The sequence below is a fragment of the Sceloporus undulatus genome, unplaced genomic scaffold (assembly GCF_019175285.1).
Source record: "Sceloporus undulatus isolate JIND9_A2432 ecotype Alabama unplaced genomic scaffold, SceUnd_v1.1 scaffold_18, whole genome shotgun sequence".
Classification (NCBI taxonomy): domain Eukaryota; kingdom Metazoa; phylum Chordata; class Lepidosauria; order Squamata; family Phrynosomatidae; genus Sceloporus; species Sceloporus undulatus.
Genome location: NW_024802940.1, coordinates 2056052 through 2063671, shown reverse-complemented (window position 1 = coordinate 2063671; position 7620 = coordinate 2056052). Strand labels below are relative to the sequence as shown.

Here is a 7620-nt window from a genome sequence, read left to right as displayed (position 1 = left end):
TAAATCGATTCCAATCTGCATCTGGTTCACAGTTGCGCAGAATCAATTTATCCAAAAAGATGTGGAAAAAATCAGTGTCAAAAAGACTCGGGTTAAATGGGTCTATCATGTGGGGCCCCCTCTCTGAATCACTTCAGCGATTCAGTTCAAGTGTGAAGCATGGTCATTTAAACCATTTCAACCCGATTTGCGATCCAGTTTAAAAGGCAGTGGGAATGAGGCCCAGTTGACTTAAGCTTACCCCAGACATTTAAAATGTACATATAGTTAAATAAAAGGACATAAAAAGCCAGAGCAAACTCACATGACAAAAAATTTATTATGATCATTTGTAGAATGGTGGTATCCACCTCTCACATAAGAGACTATTCTCATCCATAACCACAAGAAGGTATTAGTTCCAACTTGTTAAGACTCTGAGAGGTACACTTACCTCTGATGCAGACGTAGAAAGCCATAAACAATATATGCCATCAATGGATTAACCTAGGCCAAAAGATAGTATATGGTAAATGCCCCATTGAAATAAGTTGGCCCTTTTGGGGAGCAATGCAGATTGTTGTGTGTGTTTGTGCGCGCGTAGATCAGGATCGGTGTGGAGTGCAAAAGTTAAAGCTCCTATACCCACCAAACTGAGATAGAGTGGCTGTCATGGCACTGAGATGGTGAATTCACTCTGGATTTTAATCCAAACTTTAAAGGAGCTATCCAAGGAACTGACCATATTTGAGAAAAAGGAGCTGTTTTGGATATCTCTTTAAAGTCTGGACCAAAGTCTGCCGGAATTTATTCATTTTCCCAATGACATGGAACTCACCAATCACCACTGCACGGATTGGGAGCAGGACATACTGGCCTGGAGGGAGGATTAAGGCCATTCTATGCAGCTGAAGTAGTACAGTACACTGTTTGGTCTTCAGTAAAAACATGCAAGAAAAAGTTTGAATATGTTGAAAAGCCACATCAAAATATCCTCTACCAGAAGAGCAGTCAGGATGCCTTTAGGGGCTTGTGATGATAAGATTTGCCTCCCCTCTTCCAAAGCAGCAGCTGGACAGATCAGCACTGATAGTCTTGATCACCTGTCATTGTGGAAGGACCACCTGGTTTCAGTTCTCTCTACAGTAGATGTATGGACAGAACAGGAGCATTGTATGGATTCTCTCCTTGAAGCAGGCCATTCTGCCTCAGTGGGGATGGTAGATAGGAATGAAGATGAGTGATCAGATAAGGCCCCCCATTCTGGAAGAGGGAAGTCCACCTTTCTGAAAATCAGAAGAAAGATCATTTTTAATTTCTCAAACCATAATGAAACAGGGCACAAAAAAATTATAGAAGTTTGTTATAACATCACTGCTTCACAGTACTCTAAGATCTCAAAAGCACATTTAGCCTGGATGATCAAAATAAAAAGAAGCCTAGGCTGATGGGGAGTCCTTCATGAGGAGAGCCTAGATGGCTGCTTCCCAAAACAATTCATAATTAAATCAAAACTAACACCTTTGAATAAGTGAACTCTTTTGATTAGAATGCATTAAAAGATCTTTTTTCCCCAAAAGCTTTTTTTTTTTTTTTTGCTGTTAACATTGAAAATGATATTGAGGAGGGGGTATCTTGAATTTTTATAACATAATTACAAACAGATGAGAAGTGAATCAAAAGCTTGAAAGACAAATACCCCACTCTGTTTGAGCTCATTAAAGTAGCCAGTCACTTTCCATCAAATATTGATCATTCACAAACAAGATCCAGATTTATGTAAAATTTCTGGGCACCCTCCCCTTCTACAGTAATGCAAAATAATATAGAATGGAATGTAGTTTTCCATAATTCACCCCACATGCAAAGTGCCCCTGATTACAACTTTACAAAGTTAAAAAGTAAAAGTACTGAGTTATGAAGCTAACACTGGGAAATAAAATTAATTCTGAAATAATTATAGTAGCATTTGCAAAATGAGCTGGACTGAAATATTCATCTTTATCAACCCTCATCAACTTTTTCCTACTCAGGAGGCACAGCAGCTATTGTAACCATTTCCAAAGGAGGTAGAATTCAAAGATACAGCCATGTTTGTAAAATCAGTATGTAGAGAGATCTTGTAGCACCTTTGAGACTAAATGAAAGAAAGAAGTTGGCAGCATGAGCTTTTGTACATTTAAGTCTACTTCCTCAGGTGCATTTATATTTCTAAAAGAGTAAATACATGGAAAACAAAGTCATTCTAGCACCATACCTGAGCAGCAGCCATGCTGGCTAAAGGATTCTAGTTCAAATAAGCAAGTCTTCCAAACTCTTGTTTTAGGAAGAGAAAAGTTATTCCATGACAAAGCTGCTTCTATAGATGACCAGTAGCTGGAGTCCACATGCTGTGCCTCCTTACTCACCAGCCACCTTGCACCTGAGTAATTCCTAGGTTAACCAGATATTGTAGTCAAGACTGTGTGACATCAGATCCAACCCACATTCAACAAGTCATTGCAGCATAACTCAGTCTTCCCAATCTGCTGCCCTCCAGGCATATTGCATGAATATGCCCAACATCTGGTAGCCAGCTATGGAAATTGTAATCCAATCCATCTGGAGATCACCTAGTTGGTGAAGGCTGGAAAATCATATCTCACATGCATGTTAATGACTATATACATATACAAATGTATTGTAATAACAATAATAGTAATAGTAATAATAATAATAATAATAATAATCTGAAAATGTCATTTATACCTGGAAGGACCAGAAACATGTGACAGAAATATCATGATTTTCTTTGACAACAAAAAAGAAGCCAAGACAAAAAGCTTTCGTGATTTATTTTCTGCATTTTGACTGGCCAATAAAGGTACTACACTCTTGTGGATTTTGGATTTAGTTGTATTTGGTATGCTGTGAGTGATGAATTCTAGAAAGAGATGATGATCTCTCACAAGTGACAGAGAGCATGTTGTGTGGCATGTAATTGCCCCCAACAAACTTTCCTTTCATAACAATTTGGCTAAAGGGGTTTGCTGATTTTTTTTTCCTGACTGCCTCCTTCAGATTCAGGAAGTTTACCATCCGCTTTGAGAGAGCACCTTTGTTTGTTTGTTTTATATCTCTTCTTTCTCCTATCATGGGAGCAGATAAGTTTGTCCTGCTTTCTTCAGTCATCTGGAGGGATTTGCTCTGCAACAATCTTCTTTGGATTTTTGCTTTGTTGCTGTCCAATGTGGCCTAGACCATAAAATGACAGATGACCCTTACTTGCTGCAGAAGAGTGGACAAGGTGGTCACCCCAAACAATCTTTTTAAAGCACCTTCTTTATCAGCAAAGGCTAAAGCATTTGGGAGCTTAGAAGGACATATATCTTGCAGGCACCTTAGCTACTCAAGGAAGCAGGCTGTTGGACTAGATAGACTAGAAGTGAGCATACCTCCAGATGTTGGACTTCAGCTCCAACTAGCCATCGTGGCATAGCCAAAGGTGAGGTGAGATGGGAACTGTAGCCCAAGAAAATGTCATGGGGCACATTCTGGGGGATCTCATCCAGCAGGAGTTTTTTCATGGCCTTTGGGTTCCTTCCAGTAGCATATTTATTTAGGGATGTTACCACTGAAAACTTTTAACAGATTTCCCACTGAGATCTGGCTGTATTGCATTGCTTTATTTTACACTAATGGCAAAGACTGTGGAAGTTTTACAGCAAGAAGATTGACTTATATCATTTCATTACTCTAAGGGCCTTCATCAAATGTCTCTTTTGATGCAATATACTGAAGCAAACAACTTTGAATAAATTATCCACTGTAAGTGCATGTGTTCAAATATGCAATGAGTGACATATTTGGAAAAAATAGTTCGATACTTTTTGTAAGACTGCCTTCTGAAAAATTTACTAACTTATAGTGAATTGCACCTTGAAGACATTGCATTAGTCATTTTTTATTTATATATATATTTCTGATACAGAAACCTGCCTTGAGGTGTCAGAATTCTGCCTTCTTCCCATTAATTGTATTTAACTGTTTGGAAAGCATTCCGAATCACCGTCTTTAAAGTCAGACTATAATGTAAGTTCTGGTGCCTGAATGCGCCAAAGCATTTTTTGCTGCCAAGTGCACCTGGCTTACTACTACTTGCTCAGTATTCAATAATAACACAGTATGGAATTAGACTTTCTGTTTGATTTTTTTAGGACTCGTTGTTGAACATCCTTGACTTTGAAGTCAAGTTTGGGTTACCAGAAGAATGTAAATGATTAAAGATATTACAAATGATTTCATGAACCACCAACTTCTAAGATAAAGACTAGCATTGTCCATAATGTTGGCTCTTCCCTTCATATCCTCAAGGCCCAAATGACTTAAGCCTGAATAGGATTTTGTTGTTTGTTGTTGCGTGCCTTCAACTCATTTCCTTATGGTGACCCTAAGGTGAATCTATCAATCTTTGCAAGAGGTTTGCCATTGCCTTCCCCTGAGGCTGAGAGTTTGTGACTTCCCCAAGGTCACCCAGTAGGTTTCATGGCTGAGTTGGGAACTGAACCCTGGTCTCCCGTCATCATCCAGCCCTCAAACCACTATGACTGAAAACTGTACCTTAAATGACAATGTCAAAGAAAGAATTCCAGCAAGTATTGCTTGTCACACAACCAAGTAACAAGAAACACCTGCTAAAATCCCCTCTATTGCAAAGCTACAAAACCCTTCTCTGGTTTTCAGCCTGGCAACTAAGCCTCAGCCTGAATCTATTGAGATGTCTGTCTTGACTCTAAATACATTTAATATCTTGTTTTTTTCCAAAGGGAAGATATGTCTCTACCACAGTCTTACTTGCTCATTCTAAGCCTATTTATATGTGTAGATGGCACAGGGGTGAATGGTATACAGATACAGTCAGATCCTCACAGATTTGTTGGACTACACTTGTCATCCTACTGTGTAGATTCATATATTACAATGTGTGTGTGGGGGGGACCATACCTTTGGGAAAGTATGTCCAACGCACCTCTCCTGTAACCACCAAAGAGAATCAGTGTACATGAAAACAGGGGACTGTCCAGGGGATGGTGTCATCATGACCAGGTTTTTATTTCCCAAGTTAATCCTCCAGACACTAAGGTAGGTATGATCTGTGAGCCATCTTGGGTGCCTTGAGGGAGAAAGGAGGGATAGAAATTAATTAATTAATTAATTAATTAAAATCAATGTCCCCTGTCATGTCTAAAATACCATAAAAATTGTATCTATGCATACCCTCTTTTGGCCACATGTGAATGTTGTCAGTGCTGTAGAGAACAGAGCCATATACATATACATATGGACTTTGAAGCCATGGTATTACTTTCTCCTACCAAGTCATTTAAGTCTCCTTTGCCCTCGAGGAGACCTAGTCAAACAAATGGAGCTACTTCTGAGTCAGGAGCGCAGGGAGAGAGCAGGTCCAAATGCACCAGTTCCGATGGACAAGGAGGAGGGCTGTTGTTGCTCTTGCTGTATTCATTTTAATTAGATAATTGGGAAACTGAATCATAGAATCATAGAGTTGGAAGAGACCGCAAGGGCCATCCAGTCCAACCCCATTCTGCCATGCAGGAAATCCAGATCAAAGCATCGCCGACAGAACTGGACAAGGGTTTCACGGTAAATTCCTGGGGTTTTATGTTTGCTTTTTCATTCTTGATGTTTTTTTTAAAAAATATCATAGAATCCTAGAGTTGGAAGAGACCGCAAGGGCCCTGATCCAGTCCAACCCCATTCTGCCATGCAGGAACTCTCAGTCAAAGCATCCCAATTGACAGATGGCCATCCAGCCTCTGTTTAAAGACCTCCAAGGAAGGAGACTCTGTCACCCTCCCAGGGAGTGCATTCCAATGTCTATCAGTCCTTACTGTCAGGAAGTTCCTCCTAATGTTGAGGTGGAATCTCTTTTCCTGTAGCTTGCATCCATTGTTCTGGGTCCTGTTCTCTGGAGCAGCAGAAAACAAGCTCGCTCTCTCCTCAATATGGCATTGCTTCAAGTTTTGAAACAGGGCTATCATATCACCTCTTCACCTCCTCTTCTCCAGGCTAAACAAACTCCAACTCCCAGAATTCCATAGCAAAGAACCAGACAAAGACTTAAAGCGGTGCCAAACCGGGTTATTTCTCCAGTGTGGCTGCAACTCAACTGGCAAACTTAGGTCAACTTGGGAAAGTGTCTGATGATCTCAATGCCATTTTTAAAAACAAAAGCCAAAAAAAAAATGGGGGAGGAATATTAAAAAAAAAGAAGAGAAAGGAAAGGAAACAACCAAACAATCCTTATAATTATCATCATCTGCTGCTTTCTTCCCCCCTTCTCTCCTGGCAAAGAAACACGCCATCCATTTGCAGAAACCGCCCGCGGAAACGTTACATCAAAACTAATCACAACGATTAAAATCAGCTTTTCTGTGCAAGAGGAGAGCAAAAGCAAAAAGAAGAAAAAGAAAAAAAGAAAAGCAAGTTAGAGGCTGGAATGAGTCTGTTTTTTCCACCAAAAAGGGAAGAAAAAACAAAATAAACCCGAAGAGGGGGGGAAATGACACGCTATACATACATACATACATACATATATATATGTATATATAATATTTCTATGTTTTCCGCAAGGCGATCAATGCCCTGCGATCCGTTAATTTAATTTAAAATATATATATGATTCTTCTTCTTCTTCTTTTGGAGATTGATTTCGACTGGAGGGAGGGATGGAGCGAGAGGGAGAGAAAGAGAGAGAGAGAGACATGAGCTAATTGTATCCTGATCCTTGCCTTGAGGGGCTTTCAAAGCCCCCCGAGCAACTCTTCTCTCTCTCTGTATTTTGCTCTGTCTACCTTCGCCAAGCGATCGCATTGCTCTCTGGTGTAGCGAAGGGAGCGGAGCGCTGGAGAGAAAGAGACGAGGGAAAGCTCGCGGGAAAGAAGAAAGAGGGGAGGAAAGAAGAAGAAAAAAGAAAAGAAGGAAGGAAAGGAAGAAGAGGAAAGGACTTTGCGAAGGAGAAGGAGAGAGAGGAGGATAAAAGGCGCGAACACACACACATTGTGGCTTCAATGTTTCAGGTAAGGGGTTTGTGAATGTTGTTACATATTTCCTCAGAAAAAGGGGACTCGTCTGGGCGCAAGTGGCGTGTACGCATGTGCCAAGCGCCCCAAACCCGCCTGGAAAGGGAAGGGAAGGGGGAGAGACACCGGGATGGAGAAGCTCCCACAGCCCGGGATGGAGGGCGAGGCGGCTCAGTGCTCCTCCTGGAGAGCCCCAGATGGCTACTCAATGGGGAACCAAGGCTGCTGCTCTTCCTTCTCCTTCTCTCCTCCTTTATCCCTCACTCGCCGCCTTGCCGCCATGCGCCCCTTTCCCCATGCCTCCCCTTGAGGGGGGGGGGTTGTGTCTGTGTCTCAGGCTCCCCTTTCCTCCCCTGAGGAGAAATGTCCGCTAGAAAGGAAGAGAAAGGGCTGGCTAGTCCAGTATTATTCTCCCCCTCCTCTCCTCAGCCGGCTGCCAGAGAGGCGCCATGATGCGGCGGGAGGAAACCTCAGGGTCTGTGTGTGTGTGTGTGTTGTGTGGTGTGTGTGTGTGGTTGAGGAGCCAAGAGCCGCCGCCTCGTTTCCTCTCAGGAAAGGC

The 7620-nt window shown here is 41.6% G+C and overlaps 1 long non-coding RNA gene across 1 annotated transcript; it reads right to left on the bottom strand.

Moving 5' to 3' along the window:
* Window positions 1-203: 203 nt before the first annotated feature.
* LOC121917445 lies at window positions 204-5679 on the bottom strand. Its single transcript, XR_006101028.1, has 3 exons — window positions 4963-5679; window positions 2237-2412; window positions 204-1265 (listed from the first exon to the last, which is right to left on the bottom strand). It is a non-coding gene; the product is annotated as an uncharacterized LOC121917445 (long non-coding RNA).
* Between the last annotated feature and the right edge of the window lie 1941 nt (window positions 5680-7620).